Source organism: Ovis aries, chromosome 23 (genome assembly GCF_016772045.2).
Source record: "Ovis aries strain OAR_USU_Benz2616 breed Rambouillet chromosome 23, ARS-UI_Ramb_v3.0, whole genome shotgun sequence".
Taxonomy (NCBI): Eukaryota; Metazoa; Chordata; class Mammalia; order Artiodactyla; family Bovidae; genus Ovis; species Ovis aries.
In genome coordinates, this window is record NC_056076.1 from 40,059,050 (window position 1) to 40,077,419 (window position 18,370).

General features: G+C 46.3%; 1 long non-coding RNA gene across 1 annotated transcript in view; it reads right to left on the bottom strand.

Moving 5' to 3' along the window:
• Positions 1-17,203, bottom strand: part of LOC105604473 (uncharacterized) — a 246,354-nt gene extending 229,151 nt beyond the window's left edge. Inside the window, exon 1 of the long non-coding RNA XR_003586675.3 lies at positions 17,129-17,203. This is a non-coding gene — a long non-coding RNA (uncharacterized LOC105604473). The remainder of the gene's footprint in view (positions 1-17,128) is intronic.
• Between the last annotated feature and the right edge of the window lie 1,167 nt (positions 17,204-18,370).

Consider the following 18,370-nt stretch of genomic DNA (forward strand, 5'->3'; position numbering starts at 1 on the left):
ACACTACGCAAATTTCTCAAGATACTTTCAATAAATTAACTCTTGATTTGCTCAACATGATTTCAGTAGTACTATGATTAGGCAAGGATATTGCGGGGAGGGGGGCGTCTTTTAGACTGAAAGCCAAAATGCTGAGTAACAATAATCACCTTCCATCTTGTCCACTGAGAGCCTAAGACTCAAGTGAAATAGATGCTACCGTAAGTTTATCAGCTAGGAGCACTCCACCAGCTAGAAGCAAGTATCTGAATGCCAAAGGTCTGCAAAATGGAATAGTTCTAAAGAATTATCATTTGATTACATTCAAGAACATAGGGCTAGATTTAATGAATTAATCTCAATGACTTAAAAATCTGTAAAGTGCATGCAAGTCCATTTCCTGCAAAATTAAAGTCTATCAACGTACATCATTTTTGATTAAGCAGTGAGCTGTGCATGAGTACTAAGTTGCTTCAGTCATGTCCAACTCTGTGCAACCCCCATGGACTGTAACCCACCAGGCTCCTTTGTCCATGGGGTTCTCCAGGCAAGAATACTGGAGTGGGGTGCCATTTCCTTCTCCAGGGAATCTTCCTGACTCAGGGATTGAACTCAGGGATTGTCTCTTATGCATCCTGCATTGGCAGGCGGGTTCCTTACCACTCGTGCTACCTGGGAAGCTCTAGGCAAAGATGAACTTTATCATTCCCATATTAACTTAATTTGAATTACTTTTCTTAATCCAAATTCATGAAGATCACAATGGTAAGCCCCTACCCTGGAACTATGCATATGGAAAGTGACTCACGAGCATTTGTCAGGTTCATCACATGGGAGGTGGCCTCACCCAGTTTACGTGACAACAACCGAAGGCCCTGTGAGTAAGCAGCAGGTGGGGCCCTCCAGAGCCCCCCACTGTCCTGTAGCTGGCTCACAGCCCACAGAAAGCACTGATTCCACCTCACCCTCATGCCATCTGCTCCAAACTCTCCTTCTAGTTACTAATAAAAGCCACAGGAGCCATCTGGGCTTTCTTGTCTATACATTTTAAATCCAAAATGGTTTTGCGTTTGTACAGGACCTGGTGCAAGATGACATTAAAACCCCAAAGACAGCCTCGGGGGAGGCAGAGGATGCTTCCCATGCTCAGGAGGAAACCACGGGCCCACCCAAGAGAGGAGACAGGAACCAAGGTAACACAGACCAGCCTTCTTTCAACCCCACATGCACTACATCAGTGTCTGTCTATGTATCCCTGCATACAGATCATTTTTCTGATTTTCTAGATCAATCTAAACAGATTTTACTTTTACTGTACCCATTCAAAGCACTGATCGCTTATCAAACCAGTTCCCACTTGAAACTTCATTTTAGCTTAAGTCTACCCAAAAAAATTGTAATTAAGAAACACCATTTATCTTAAATGCAAATAGTGATAACAAGCTGGAGTCTTTGACACCACTTCGTATCTTGTTACTTTCTCACCAAACCTCCGAACATTATGTGAAATTTCTAAGTCTGTATGGAGCGGAACTTCATAAGAGAGAATTTAGCATGTAATAGCACTAGGCAAAATATCCTCAAGAGTGAGATGCCTTCTTTCCATCCTGCAGCTCATTTAACTTCGGTATCTTGTCTGTTAAACCATCTACTCCCACCACCCTCAACCGAAGAATTATTCTGATTCTGAGTGGTGAAGGTTTAAGAGGAAAAACAAGAGACTGCCCTTCTAATACAAATGCAGGAGTCTTCTGAATGCTGACTGCCTGATAGTAAGTTGCCTTGATCAAAATGCCACCTACACATTAGCAACTGTGAAAATTTCCTTCAACTATTGGGCTCCAATTATCATAATCAGGTCTTTTGAAAAAAAAAAAAGCATTAAAGTCACAGCACACACACATGGACAGAGATGCAGGTTCTCTGGTGACTAGAAGGGTATATCAGCTGCTAAATGCCACAGGCTGTGTAAGATGTAGTCGTCAGGATACACTGACTTGCATCATCCATTAGCAGCTTCATCCTTTCGCTGACTCTGTTCAGTGCTGCCAAGTTCAAGGCAGACTCTCTGCTCATGTGAAGATAAAAAACTGCAGCCACTAAAAAATGTCCTCAAGGAAGCCCCAAGCGGGTAAAGATAGAGCAGGACAGACTTCACAGAGGGTGTCTGTCCTCACCTGCCTCCCCCCGCCCCACTTCGAGGTAGAAACATGACTCTCACTACAAATTATACAGCTTAACTGAAGGCAGGGACTTCACTGCTCTGGAAGTTGTGACCTCATTTGTCAGATAAAATGGGTTAGACCACCTAGAAGATGATGTAGGCCAGCTCTGCTAGGTTTAATTTACACTTCTATAACTCTACCCTGGGCAATCTCTTGAACCATCCACACCAGACGATTGTATAAAGGTCTGCCAAGCTGACAAGGCTCCAGAGTGGAATCCCAGCCTAAGAGACATCTGGCTCACCTCCATGAGTGTTGGAAAAGCAGTCCTGGGAGGAGGAGAGCTCCGGATGAGGGATCAGTAGTTCCAGCCCTGACTCTACAGCCCCTTCATACTGCCACCTTCAGCAAGACACCCACTCTCTATAAAATTTCACCATGAAAGTGAAAGTGTTAGTCTCTCAGTCATGTTCGACTCTTTGCAACCCCATGGACTACAGCCTGCCAGACTCCTCTGGAACTCTCCAAGCAAGAATACTGGAGTGGGTAGCCATGCCCTCCTCCAGGGGATCTTCCCAGCCCAGGGATCAAACCCGAGTCTCCTGCATTGCAGGCAGAGTCTTTACCATCTGAGCCACCAAGGAAGCTAGTAAAGGAAATTTTAATCATGTTTCTTACAAAATGCCACCATCAGAGAAAAATGTCAGAATCAAGTGAGATATAAGTCAATCATGGAATCAGAACCTGTTCTTTTTTAAGACTTGCTAACATATATTGAGCATTGACTAATTGCAAGGAATTTCACAAAACGTCTGATCTATAGACATTATGTAATCTTCAGGGTACCTGCCTTACAGATGGGAAAACTGAGTGTGAGTAACCTATGCAAGGTTAGACAGCAAGAAAGAGCACAGCTGGGGTTCAAACTGAACTCTATCCAAAGCCCAGGCTCTTAACCTTTGTGCTCTGTGACCTCAGGAGGCGGAGGAAGCCCAGACACGAACTCTCTCCTCTTGATGAATTTCAACAAAATAAAAGTAGCGAAATGTACGACTGATAGAAGAGTCTCAACTTTAATCCAAACTGTATTTCTAATTTTGTTGAAAACAGATCCTTTTTGTCCCAGAAAGCCTATTCAATGAATTTGTGTTTGATGGAAGGCAGTTTATGAAATCCTGATCCAAGTCAACCCAACCGTTTCATTTCACTTAAAGAGAAAATGAAGCCCAAGCAAATAAGAGTAGAGGTCACGGAGCTTGCTGAGGGTAGGCCCCAGCCTGGAACCCTGGACATGGCCACTGCTCCAGCCCCATTGCCTCAGGTGGAGCTTCCTCTAAACCCTGAGATGTTAATAATGTTACCACGGTGCCGGGGTCCAGCCCCGGTGGATCCAGGGAATTTGAAGGATGGACGGCGTTGGCGTGGAAAGACTTGTTTATTTATTAATATAAGATTAGATTAAGAAACTGTAGCGTAGTAGGAAGATTAAGTGGAGGAAGAGGGCTGAATAGCTTGGTTTACACGGAAGGCCAATAAAATTCCAGACAAGGAATTTGCACCATCTACGTTGGGCCAGCAGCGCCCGCTTGAATATCTAAGGGTGCCTCGCCTTAAGCTCCCTTTCTCGCGGGTCTTAACAGCCAGGGCAAGTAAGTAGACCTGGCGAGCCTCCGCGCCCCAGGTGGAGATTCAGCCTGAAGTTAAAGTAAAGCGCAGAGAGAGGGAAAGGGAGAGAAGAAGAAAGAGAGAGAAAGACACGGGGGGAGCCAGAGTCCCAAGAAACCAGGCCGAGAGACTAGTTCGAGAAACTGGTCTGAGAAGCTGGTCCGAGAAGCTGGTCCGAGAAGCTGGTCCGAGAAACTGGTCCGAGAGACTGGTCCGAGAAGCTGGCCCCATCCTTTATTGTTCAGAAGGCCTTTTATACTTTTGATAAAACATGGAGATCAATGGGTAACACAAAATTATGTAGCGTTCGCAGCTCAGACTCTTTCTGTACATCATTTTGTATACAAAAGATCTCAGGTGATTTACATTATCTTCTGGCCAAGAGGCTTGTTAACACTTTTGGCTCTCTTCCTTAATGAATGTTAATTTTGTTTCCCCTGAAGTGTTTTTCTTTAATCTACATCTCCTTAAAGCACTAAAGTTACATCTCTATAGAACAAAGGTGCAGTGGGTTATAACAAAGAAGGTACTTAACTCAAAGATCTAATGTTGCTAATACCAGGTCTACTACTTGTTTTTCTGTATACCAACTATATCTACAAATAAAGGATATGAAAATTTGGCAGCACGTATTGACTCAACAAATGAAACTTTTAATCAGTCCTATTCTAAAGATTTTGACTCCTCGCAAGCTCCTACATTCCTAGGATGTTTTAAGCTTCCTGTGCCTCCTGTGGTCAGGAGGCCTCAAACAATCACACGCGCAGCTGTACGAGTCCTGCAGGCAGGCTAGAAAGCCATCAGAGGGTTTTTTGGATTGAAACACTCTTTCAAATGCAGAAGACTAAAGCCTTGACTTTTTCCAGAAAAATGTCAGAAGAGTAGGAAAGCAGAGCACAAAAACCGGCAGATTTTTGTTGGGGTACATGCTTAGGAATTTCCAGAGGGGTCCCTGAAGTCTGAGCACACCTTGCGTATGTCAGCTTCCTTCCTCATGACCTTGTCACGGGCGGGATTCCTCACACTGGCTCCCGGCACCATGGGTCCAAGGCATATCCCTCTAATACCAACTACATTTTAGAGCATTGTAGCATTGGACTCATTGGAAAAGACCCTGATGCTGGGAAGGACTGAAGGCAGAAGGAAAAGAGGGCAACAGAGAATGAGATGGTTGGATGGCATCACCAATTCAGTGGACATGAACTTGGGCAAACTCTGGGAGATGGTGAGGGACAGGGAAGCCTTTAGCATCCCCATGATGCAGTCCATGGGGTCAAGAACTTGGAAATGACTTAGCAACTGAACAAAAATGACAGCAAAGCAATGCCACTAAAGATTTTTGTTTTAGAAAATAGTTATTTTCCATGCAAATATAATATGTTTATAAAGTCACTACTGTTATTTAAATAAATGCACACATATTTAAACTTTTTCAATTTTAGTTTCTAATGCAATAAATACTGATATATATAAAGCATACATAATAATAACAGAGTTTCCCACATAGCTCAGTGGGTGAAGAATCCGTTTCCAATGCAGGAGATGCAGGTTCCATCCCTGCATCAGGAAGATCCCCTGGAGGAGGGCATGGCAACCTACTCCAGTATGCTTGCCTGGAGAATCCCACGGACAGAAGAGCCTGATGGGCTGCATTCCATGGGGTGGGAAAGAGATAGGGCTGAAGCAACTAAGCATGCACACATAATAATAAAAACACTTGCAGGGTCTTTAATAATTTTTTTAGAGTATAGCAGCATCCTGAGACCAAAAAGTCTAAGAATGCCCATCCTAAAATATAAAAATCGAATCTTCATGTTTACAGTGGACAGAGAGTCCACAATTCAAACCTAAAGGCTTAGGTGTTACTTTGTGAGGGGATGATAAGAGTCATTGGGAACTGTCTTATTTTTAACTGAGTTCTTCATGATTAAGTGAGCTGCTCAACTTCATACCTGACAAAATCAAATTACACCATAAATTTACCCATAAGTATAATCAAAAGAATATATTTTTCAAATGTAATCAACAGAATAGATTTCTGTGATTAACTAATTATATTTAAAGTTAATTAGTATCAATTATAACACTATATTATCAATCATATATGCACTCTATATAACACCTAATAACTTCATAACTGTAATCTTAGACGTCAGAAGGTGTCTTTAACATCTAAGCAATTCAGGTGGATGGCTTATATCATAAACAAAATGTATGGCATGTTTCAAAAGCAGCCATACAGAAGGCATTCCTAACTTCCATGCTAGCAACCAAGTATGAAGACAGTTGTTGGGCTTTTTAGAGATATATTATGGCAAGAAAAAAGTATACTGTAAGTTTTCAAATTAAATAAAATGTTGATTCATGCTGCCGTTACTAAGATGTGTTTATATATCTTTTAAAACTTAGGCTTGAATATTTAAACTTATAATCAATGCAATTACAATCATCCTTACCAAAAACATCTATTAGAGGCTGAGATGATTACATCATGATGCAAAGTTTGTGCGAATGCTTAAGGCAGCAGAATGCTTCCTTCTAGATACAGAGTTTATAAAGATTCCAAAATGTATAACCCCAAAGCACAATGCTGTTTCACACAGGCAAAGAAAGAGAGAGAGACAGACAGAAAGAAAAAGATACACACACAAAGACAAAGAGATCAAAGAAACACACTGTCCAGTGGAATGTCTAAGGAGCTGCTATTTTCCTTTTAGCTTTGTGAAATCAAGTTGTACTTTGTAAAGTCAAAAAGAAATATAAGTAAGTTAATCATTAATGCACATAACAGCTACAGAGGCTACTTTAAACTGGGTCTGAATTATTGTCTATTTCTTCCTCAAAAGAAGAAAAAAATAGAGGATTTTTCTTACTGTTGCCTTCCTATTTGAGAACAGGCATTTCAGCCATTTAAATGAGGAAAATTACTCACTCTTCTTACAAAGATAAGGCAGCAACAAGGTTTGAATTGTCAGATCCCATATTTCAGATAAAGAAAACAATGCCCACAGAACTTCTCCAGGGGAATCCACCTGACCCAGGGATCAAACCCAAGTCTCCTGAATTGACAGGCAGATTCTTTATTGCTGAGCTACCAGGGTCAGACCTGTAAAGTCAAGGAAAAAACAAAATTCAGGCAGCTATTTCCTTATAATAAGCTGCCTCCTGGATCGCTCACCTTGCACAAAAATACCAGCTTTTACAATGTTACCCAAAATGCTGTACTGTTTGCAAATAAAAAGATCTTCACATCATCACTAGTTCCTCAAGGGACATCAGATTTTGCCATTAGTCATTTATTTTTTACAATTACTAGCTAAATTGTCTTAATCAAGGTCATTCTCTTGTATTAAATAAAGAGGAGACTGTCGATGGACAAGCTGTGGAACCGTCACCAGGCCTTGGCCAAGGGCACCGTGGAAGGCACAGCCTCTGGGCCCCTTTCATTACGGGACGGTGGGTGAAGGTCGTGGTGGGATCTGCCTCTGTGAATTCAGTGCATTGTTGTTCGGTCACAATTGTTGTTCAGGGATGTCCAATTCTTTGCCATCCATGGACTGCAGCACTCTAGGCTTCCCTGTCCTTTACTATCTCCTGGAGTTTACTCAAACTCATGTCCATTGAGTTGGTGATGCCATCCAACCATCTCAGCCTCCACCAGTTTCTAAGGAGAGGAAAGTCAAACTCCAGAACCAATTATAGTTCTCTTCAATATTCAATAAAAATTTGCAACTCTTCATTTTATTCTCCTTTTAAAAATATTTATTTTTCTGCGAGTGTTCTTATGCTGAGGGGGATCAAAGCTCCTGGCTTGCACAGAACAGTCTGGTCACACCTGTTTACCTGCTGTTCCTCATCCACAGGCTCTCCTTTCACTCTCCAAAGTGTTCTGGTTTGTATACTACTCAGTGATCACCCTCGTTATAAACCCAGTAGACAGATATAAAATATTTTCATATATATGTATGTATGTATTGCTTCAACTTTTGTTTGGAATCATTTTTCTTTTAAAAAAAATGAAAATGTGGTCTGACTTATTTCTTTCACCTAAAAACCTTTTCCTCCAAGAATTTAACTCACTATAAGTACATTTTGCAAGTACTGGGAAGAAAATTTTGAATTCAGTGTCCTCCTAACACAAGATGACATGGAATATTAGTTAAGCTTGTTATTGTTGCAGAGCACATTAATACAGGCACTATTTTTCCTTTTAGGGACTCATCATCTAAAAGAGGAAATGAGGCAAAAATTCTACACATCTGATAACATTTTATGTTAATATTTAAACCTGGGTCCCTCCACTCAGTATTCTGGGGGTGGGGTGGGGTGGGGTGTGTGTGGGAAATCCCTCAAGAAAAATAATGAGGCCGTACCACACAGACGTGCCTCTGCAGATTCTGGGAAGCACTCCAGTTCCCTCATCCGTGTCTCCATAACCCCATCCAAGCCGGAAACGGGACAGCTTGCCTCCTACACAGCAAACACACAACCTGCACAGAGCGGCCCTTTATTAGACCTTCCCAAAGGGCAGCCAGAACGCTTCACCTTTCCACCTTAGAGGAGCGAGCTCTCCTCCATCTGAGAGGGGTGAGGTACCGTCTGGGTGCTCGCCTCACAGACACCAGGCAGTCACTCTACTCAGGGCCCCTGACGTGAGGTCCTGTCTGGTTTACACACTTCAGGGGCAGCTGCTGAAAACAACTCTCCAACAACTCTCCCCACTCTGCCTGCCCTGCCCATCTCCTATACACATGACGAGGACTTGAAGAGGTGATGAAACAAAGAAGTCATGCATGCTAAGTCGCTTCGATCATGTTCAAATCATTGTGACCAAAGGGACTGTAGCCCTTGGGGCTCCTCTGTCCCCGGGGCTCTCCAGGCAAGAACACTGGAGTGGGATGCCATGCCCTCCTCCAGGGGATCTTCCTGAACCCAGGGATCGAACCTGCATCTCTTATGTCTCCTGCATTAGCAGGAAGGTTCTTTGCCACTAGCATCACCTGGAAAGCCCACAAAGAAGTCCCTCTACTCCAAACTGTGGGGGTTCCTGCCATAAACAAGGACACTAACCCCGTGTTGCAAAGCAAGACAATCACTGAACAAAACACGTCCCGCCCCGCCCCCCGGACTCAGAGGACAAGGCCAGAGGAAGCAACAGGGAATCACGGCGTAGCCCTTGGTTTCCAAACTGCTTCAGATGTGCCCAAATGTCAAGTGAACTAACAACAAAACACACTCGCTCTACCGCTTCTATAGACTCAAATATTTTTAAAATAAAGTAAATTGGAAAGTGACAAGCTAATCCAAGTAGATACTGTGTTTGTTTTCCGAGGTGACAGATGAAAACAGAATTATTTTCTTCTTTAAAGGAGAGTCTTAGAATTAGAGCAGAAACAAAAGTAAGTGTCTGAAAAGAGGATGTATTAAATCGTTCTAATCTTTTGTTTCCCATACGCATCACTAATTTCCCAAAGCATGAAAGTAGAACAAGAGCCCTTCCTGGCGGCCCCGTGTACTCCATGGACACTCGGCTTCCTCTCACAGCCCCCGTGCACTGTCTAGAACCAGCGTCTTGGGGCTTAAATTGGGCTCCGTCACCTCAGAGCAGCAGGCCTCAGGCAAGTTTCTCCCTCTGCCCACGAGCTCCCTGACATGTAAGATGCTGAAACAGACCTGCTGCACAGGCCACATGCTGAGTCGTAAGGGTTGCTGTTATTATTCAGGCACTAAGTCTCATATGACTCTTTGCAACCCCATGGGCTGCAGCACGCCAGGCTTCCCTGTCCTTCACTATCTCCCAGAGTTTGTCCAAACTCATGTTCATTGAGTCGATGTGCCTTCCAACCATCTCATCCTCTGTTGGCCACCTTCTCCTTTTGCCCTCAATCTTTCCCAGCTTCAGGCTCTTTTCCAATGAGTTGGCTCTTCACATCAGGTGGCCAAAGTACTGGAGCTTCAGCCTCAGTATTCTGTCCTTCCAATGAATATTCAGGACTGAGTTCCTTTAGGATTAACTGGTTTGATCTCCTTGCAGTCCAAGGGACTCTCAAGAGTCTTCTCCAGCACCACAGTTGGAAAGCATCAACTCTTGGATACTCAGCCTTCTTTATGGTTCAGCTTTCACAACCATACATGACTACTGGAAAAAATCACAGCTTTGATTATGCAGACCTTTGTCGGCAAAGTGATGTCTCTGCTTTTTAATGTGCTGTCTAGGTTTGTCAGAGCTTTTCTTCCAAGGAGCAAGCATCTTTTAATTCCATGGCTGCAGTCACCATCTGCAGTGATTTTGGAGCCCAAGAAAATAAAATCTCTATCAACTTGGAAATCAGCTCTAAGTGTGGGATCTGCCCTCTTCTGCTGGTGACTTCGTCTCAAATTATTGGCCTGTTACTCTTAATGGATCCCAGTCCAAGGTCAACTGCATGAGTTAAGTTGCCCGAAAGATATCCACATTATCTTCTGGGAGTAAAATCACAGCAAGCTTACTGTTCTGGAAGAGAAACGGGGTGGAGGGGAAAGACTTCCTTCTAGCCATCCTCAGAAACTGAGAGCAAAATATATAGATGTGAAAGCACCAAGCCAGCATCGCTAATAACCCACTTGGAAGAGAAATTTCTAGTTCCAGGACTGGAGGGTGCAATGATCAGAAATTAATGGATACTCCCAGCCAAAAAGCAAAAGGAGAACTTTTATATTTCCTTTGTTATGTGATCATAATAACAATAAAAGGAGTGGCTGAAAGGTCCGTGGTTTACATTTTCAATCCAACTGAGAGTCTAAGATGGATAGTCACTGAATCCCCAAATGTTCACATTTTTGTGGAATTTCTTTCCTGTTTTGAGTCTGTCACTAATTGAATCCAAATCACTCACACTTCCTGGTGTCTAACACACATCAGGCAGTCACTGGGTTTTGGAAGAATGCAGTGAACTGAGCAAGCCCTCCCAACAAGTTGTCTCCTTAAAAATAACCAACATCCAGCAGGTTGCACACTGGAAAAACAGTCATAGCAACTGACATTACAGTCAGTTCATAAAGTCCACTTCACCCCAGCCTTCCTCCATCTATGAACATTCACCAGCTTCTCATGAGAATATTCAAGGAAGTAATCTTACCCTCCCATCCCTAAGCAATTTTGTAAATTCTGCCGGCAAAGCACCCCAGAAGTCCCTCCATCTCTGCCCATCTCCATGCCCACCTCCCCTCACCTGGACCCCGTGGTGGCATCCTATAGGGTCCTACCACCGACAGTATTCTAGAGACAGCAGCCCACAGGGGCCTCAACCATCACAAAGCAGATCCTATCGCGCCTGCTCACACTCTGCAAAGCTTGCTTGTGGCAAGAAAAAGAGAATGCATGGCCCTCAGTGTGGCCTTCCTGGGCTTCTGGCTCCCACGCCCCCTCCCCCTGCAGCCCCTTGTCCACCTGAGCCGTGCCCTTCCCACCCCCTTCACATACGCGCATCCTCTCTCCTTGAACTTCTCCCTGCCCTGCCCCCGCCTGGCCAGCAGCTGTCTCATCAGAGATGCTGCTTCTACCCACACACCCAACTTAGGGACTTCAATCGGTCTTTCCCATAATATACTTCAAGTCTGTCCTCAGACACTTACATGAGAGATTGTTTTAAGTCTGCCCCACACCCTTGCTGGGCTATACCGTCCAGGAAGGCAGGAGTTGTCTGTACTGGTAACCCCACGCACACAGCACACAAGTGACACAAAGTGGACTTCCAGCAAAAATGCCTTGTCCCCATTTAGGCTCCAAATAGATGGGGAAACAATGGAAACAGTGACAGACTTTAGTTTTTCAGGTTCCAAAACCTGCAGACAGTGACTGCAGCCATGAAATTAAAAGACGCTTGCTCCTTGGAAGAAAAGCTATGACCTACCTAGACAGCATATTAAAAAGCAGACATTACTTTGCCAGTAAAGGTCTGTCTAGTCAAAACTATGGTTTTTCCAGTAGTCATATGAGATGTGAGAGTTGGACCATAAAGAAGGCTGAGTGCTGAAGAATTGATGCTTTTGAACTGTGGTGTTGGAGAAGACTCTTGAGAGTCCCTTGGACTGCAAGGAGATCCAACCAGTCCATCCTAAAGGAAATCAGTCCTGAATATTCACTGGAAGGATTAATGCAAACTGAAAGTCCAACATCCTGGCCACCTGGCGAAGAACTGACTCATCGGAAAAGACACTGATGCTGGGGAAAGATTGAAGGCGGGAGGAGAAGGGGACGACAGAGAAGGAGATGGTTGGGTGCCATCACTGAATCGATAGACATGAGTTTGAGCAAGCTCCGGTAGTTGGTGATGGACAGGGAAGTCAGGCATGCTGCAGTCCATAGGGTCGCAAAGAGTTGGACACACTGAGGAACTGAACGGAACTGCACTCACCTCCCTCAAAAAACAAAAGAGAGAAAAAACAAGGAGTAAGTTGGGAAACCATGATTCAATCTAAAAGGTATTAAAAATAACAAATTCATACTGTATAGCACAGGGAACTATATTCAATACCCTGAGATAACCCATAGTGGGAAAGACTATGAAGAAGAATGTATATATGTGTATAATTGAGTCACCTTGCTGCACAGCAGAAATTAACACAACATTGTAAATCAACTACACTTCCATTAAAAAAAAATTAAAGCTGTCACAATCTTAAAAGCCATAGTAAGAGCTCACACACCAAAATGCTGTGTAAGAAAGGGCCCTACTGTCCATCTAGCCCGGGGCTGAGTGCATCCTCTCTGGCCAGGCACCGCGACAACAGAGGTACCACTGCTGCCAGTCCCCCACTGCCCCATCGGTCACCTTCCACACACGGTATCAATCCCTTAGTAACTGTGGCAGCCACTGCACTGTCATCACTTAAAGATTCATCGTCGAAATGGGTGCACAAGCCTTCTCCCCAGCGTCCAGGTTCATTAAGAAAACAGCTTACACATGAGCTGAAATCTACTCAACAGGAAGCAGAGAGGTTCAGGGGGTTCCCAGGGCCGGGGGCCCTCCTGCAGTGACTCCACCCAGAAGGCGTACAGGGGCCCGGCGAGCAGAGCGACAGCTCCCATGGGTTCAGGGCAAAGCTTTCGTTTTTCCACTGGTACCGGGGGAAAAGGTATTTGCAAAATAAAATAGGGATGTTAGTTGCTCAGTCCTGTCCAACTCTTTGCAACCCCATGGACTGTAGCCCGCCAGGCTCCTCTATCTATGGAATTTCAGGCAAGAACACTGGAGTGGGTTGCCATTCCCTTCTTCAGGGGATCCTCCTGACCCAGGGATCAAACCCAGGTCTCCTGAACTGCAGGCAGATACTTTATCAACTGAGCCACCAGGGAAACCCCCAATATCCCAAAATAGAGATACATTCTTCTAAAATAGGGATACATTATTCTAAATGCTAAAAAAAGAGTATTTTTTTTTTAACAAACAAATGTTCAAAAAAAAGTCTATGTGTGTGAAGTAGTTAGTTTCATTTCTTCCTGCTGCTGCTGCTGTTAAGTTGTTTCAGTCGTGTCCAACTCTGTGTAGCCCCATAGATGGCAGCCCACTAGGCTCCTCTGTCCCTGGGATTCTCCAGGCAAGAATACTGGAGTGGAGTGCCATTGCCTTCTCCAATGCACGAAAGTGAAAAGTGAAAGTGAAGTCGCTCAGTCGTGCCCAACTCTTAGCAACCCACCCCATGGACTGCAGCCCACCAGGCTCCTCCGTCCATGGGATTGTGCAGGCAAGAGTATTGGAGTGGGTTGCCATTGCTTTCTCCGTTATTTCTTCCTAGTATATCCTAATTCATTGTTTTTGTTTTATTAACTACAATATACTAACTATATGTATATTAATAATAATAATACTAATAATACTCGTTACAAGGGTCCTTTGGAATTACATGAACTGTTTTTTTTTTTTTTAAAGGACCTAAAGCATTTTCTTCACTTGGACATCTGTTCCTACAATATAAACTACCCTCAAAATGTTCACCATGGGCTTTCCTGGTGGCTCAATGCTAAAGAATCTGCCTGCCAATTTAGGAGACACGGGTTCAATCCCTGGGTCAGGAAGATCCTCTGGAGAAGGAAATGAAAACCCACTCCAGTACTCTTGCCTGGGATACCCCAGGGACAGAGGAGCTTGGCAGGTAACAGTCCATGGAGTTGCAAAAGAGTTGGACATTGGACTTAGCAACTAAACAACAACAAAAATGTTCACTAATGCTACAAGGAGGAAACACCCTGTAAACTACAAAACACTATTCAAATGAAAGGGGAGCACATCTACACCTAACAGAAAAGCAAAACACGACCAAAGACTCAGAGTGAGCCTTGCAGCCAACACCACCTCCTCCTAGCCAAGCTGAAATCCATCTTCGCAGTTGGGATGATTCATCTGTACTGACCTAACAAGGAGCTCCCCCTCTGGCTCTGCATGAGCTCCCCTGTCACTGGCCGCCTGCTTTCCCCGCATCTGACCCTCCTGGTTTCTCTTGGGGTCTCCTTCACTGGGTGGAACCTCAGCCACCAGGGAGGTAACCGCTCCCTCCTCTCTGTGTAATTCACCGTTCCCTCCCCTGCTTTTTCCTGTCACCCCCTCCTCTGTGACAGCTGAACACTTCCCGGCCGGCTTTCTCCTGACCCAGCATCACAGCTCCTCTGTCCAAAGTCACCATCTCAGCATCTCTGTGAACGCAGCTTTCTAAACACTGAACCTGGCTGCTACCCTGCTCCCAACTCGCCAACCTGGCTCTCCCGCCAAGTCCCTAGTTCCCAGCAGCAGTGTTCCTCATTAAAATAATTAGTCAAAGCAATCATCACGCATCTAATGGTGGTTTTCAAATCTCCTTCAGCTCTGAAGAAGGGAACCTAAGTCACACTGGAAGGAACAGGGGGATTGGGCTGCCTACATGGAGCCCTCCCCGTCCCTGCGGTGGCTTTCGCTCTCCCTGCCCTTCACCATGACAACACCAGGGCTTCCAGCAGCAACTCCTGCTCCATCATCTGAGGGGCTTCCTGAATGTTGCCTCCCCGCCCAGTCTCTGCTCCCACCTGGATTCCACTCTCCACACACCTGGTAAGAGTACACTGAAGCAGGTACCATACCAGTTGCCAGAGGGTTAGCATCATTGACGTTAAAAAGCTACGACCACAGAGCAAAAACACCCTGAATAAAGAGATCTGAGGACCTGTTCCTACCCTTGAAGGACATACATATATTCCTTAAAGACAGGAACTAAGTCTTGAAGAATACATACAACCTTTTTTGATGACTATCGTTAATGATGACCATAGTTAATAACAGGTGTGTGTGTGCATGTGTGTGCACTTATGCTCAGTCACTCAATCGTGTCTCTTTGCGACCCCGTGGACTGCAGCCCACCAGGCTCCTCTGTTCATGGAATTTTCCCAGGCAAGGATATTGGAGTGCGTTGCCATTCCCTTCTCCAGGGGATCTTTCCGACCCAGGGATTAAACCCCCATCTCTTGCCTCTCCTGCACTGGCAGTTGGATTCTTCATCTCTGAGCCACCCAGCAACTTCAAGTGTGCAATGCAGTGTAGTTAATAATACTGCACTCCACACTTGAAAGTTGCTGGGAAAGTTGCTCTTAAAGATTCCCACTCGTAAGAAAAAAAAAGTTGTAACTATTTGAGATGATGGATGTTAATTAAACTTTATATGATGATCAGTCCATAACACATATATCAAATCACTGGGTTGCACACCTGGAACATAAAATAATGTTCGACTAAATACCTCAATTTTTTAATTAATGGCAAAACCTAAAGTCAGGGTTATTAAAAGAGAACCTCCTTCTACACCTGCACTGATGGGTGAACCAGGAAAGTGCAGGTCAAAGGGAGGAACTCCGGCTGTGAGAATGAGGGAAGCCCTCACAGAAGAGAAATTATGCTGAATCATGAAAGGCGAAGGCGCGCTTTCTAGTTTGGGAGGGTGGGGGCTGCCGGGGAGGGCATGATGTCCACACCTCCCAAACTGGGCCCTGCAGATGATTTCTTTCGGCTCTAAACCATTATCATCTTTTTATGGGCAGGTACCCCTTTCTCCCTCCTTCCTTCTGTCCATCTGCACAGACCCAGAGCTCGCTACAGTGGCAGAGTAAGTTTAATTCTTCTCTTGACCCCAGTACCGTCCAGCAGTGCTCTGGAAACAATTCCACAGTCAAGGTCACCTGCAATACAAATCCATGGATGCGTCTGGCAATCCGAGAACATAGTAACTAGCAGTTCTAAGCTCATCTTTCTTCCTGCTCAACAGTAACATAAGTGAGTGTGGCAGAATTGAATCCATTTGTGCACTCCAAAAATCTCTACTCTGACCACTTTCTCCAGATTCTAAAGTGCAAGAAGCAGTAACTGAGGTTACTTAGCATCTTGTGAACAGCTAAATACATTCAACATCTTTCTATTGCCAAGCATCAAGAATAAACTCCACCACCGTTTGCCACTTCAACCTTTTCTGAAACCATCAGGAGACCCTCCCACGCTTCTGTAGGTCAAGGACTGTAACCTGAGCCCACCAGAATCATCCTCTAGACAAGCTCCAACCTTGGGACCTCGAACCTGGTGCCCCTGCTGGACACCGAATAACCTGCAGGGAGAGTGAGCCGTGGGCAGGGATGTGGCCCAGCGAAGGGGTCCCCATCGGATCCCCGCCGGGCTGTCTTCTCAGGTTTTCCACATGCTGCAGCCTCAACAACCACCACACCGTCCTTTTAGTAGGTTTCTACACCCGGCCATGGGCGGATCAATACCGCCCCTCTAAGTGGCTGCAAGCATATACGGAGTAAAGCACACTCTGCGGACTTTCATCTTCGATAAGGGGTGCAAAAGCCGGGGACAGAGCCTGCCAGCGCGCCCCCACGGGGGACAGGCCCGGACCGACCGAGCAGATAACCCCGTCCCGGTGGGCCCATCCCGCCGGCCACTGGGCGGAGTCCCGCGCAGGGAGGCAGGTACGACCCCAATCGCCGGGCCGGGCGGACTCGGGGTGCGGGTCTCGGTCCACAGGACTGGGGCCCGGGAGGAATCGACGCCCGGTGAGCGCCCGAGGGCCACGGCAGTCCTCCCTCTCGCGTCCGAAGTGGGCGACAAGCGGGCAGCGCCTCCCCGGGGAGCCCGGCGCGCGCCCCGTGGGGACAGAGAAAGAAAGAGGCGGCGCGGGGCGAGGCGACCCCCAACCGCCGCCCCGCGCCCGGCGGCCCACCGTGGGCGACGCGCCTGCCCCTCGGCTGGCGGGGACACCGGGGGCGGCGGGCGGTCGCCCTCGCGGTCTCGGGCACGCGGCGCGCGCGGCGGCGCCCTCCTTACCCGTAGCAGAGCCGCGCCGCCCGCCGGGCGGACCGGGCCACCGGCCTGGGCGGAGCGGCAGCGCGGGGCTCGGGCGGCGGGGCAGCGGCGCCGGGCGCAGGGCGAGGGGGAGCGCGGGGCGGGGGCCCGGGGCCTGGCACCGCCCGGGCGCATGCTCCCGCCGCGGGTTCGCCCAGGGGAGCGCGGCGGGCGTGGGGCCGGCTCCCACCTGCTGCGAGGGTGGGTGCGGCTGGCTCCGCGTCGATGCTCGAGAAGGAAGGTCCCAAACCTCACTTCTGTCTGCCTGCCCCCAACCTCCCGCGCCCAGCCGGCGCGCGCACCCTGCTTCTGCTGGCTTTTCGGGTTCACTTGCTGCCTCCGGAGTCCTCCCTGTCCGGCCACTCCTCCGCTGTGGCGACCCCATCTCGGCTGCCCGCATTCTCGCCCTTGACTTTTGCTACTCTTGCATCCGCAGAAAAGAGGATTCTCCTTCAAAATAAAAGGAGACTCTTCCCCCTGGCCCCAGATGCCGAGGGACCCTGTTGTAGATGCTTCAGATGGAGCAGAAGCAGGAGATGCTGCTGAGGCCCTGCCCTTAGGGATCCTAACGACTGGCTGGTCACAAAGCCTTGTCCTCATTTGGGGAGGAACATTGAATAGTTTAACATTAAATAGTTTAACATTAATAGTTTAACCTGGTTTACTCATTAAAAATAGGGCTTCTTTGGTGGCTCAGACGATAAAGAATCTGCCTACCAATGCAGGAGACCCGAGTGAAATCCCTGGGTCAGGAAGATTCCCCTGGAGTAGGAAATGGCAACCCACTCCAGTATTCTTGCCTGGAGAATTCCATGAACAGAAGAGCCTGGCAGACTACAGTCTGTGGGGTCGCAGAGAGGCAGACACGACTGAGCGGCTGGCACTTACAGTTAAAATTTGCTGAGGGGGTATAGGTATACTTATAGCTGATTCCCCTTATTGTACTGCAGGAATTAATAAAATATTGTAAAGCAATTATCCTTCAATTAAAAATAAATTTTAAATGGGATACTACTCGGCCATATAAAGGACTGAATTTGCATCCCTTCTGGTGAGTTAGATGAACCTAGAGCCTGTTATGCAGCGGGAAGTCAGAGAAAAACAAATACCCTATATTGATGCACATTTATGGCATCTAGAGAAATGATAGTGATGAACCTGTCTGCAGGACAGGAATCGAGATGCAGACATAGAGAGCAGACTTCTGAACACAGCTGGGGAAGG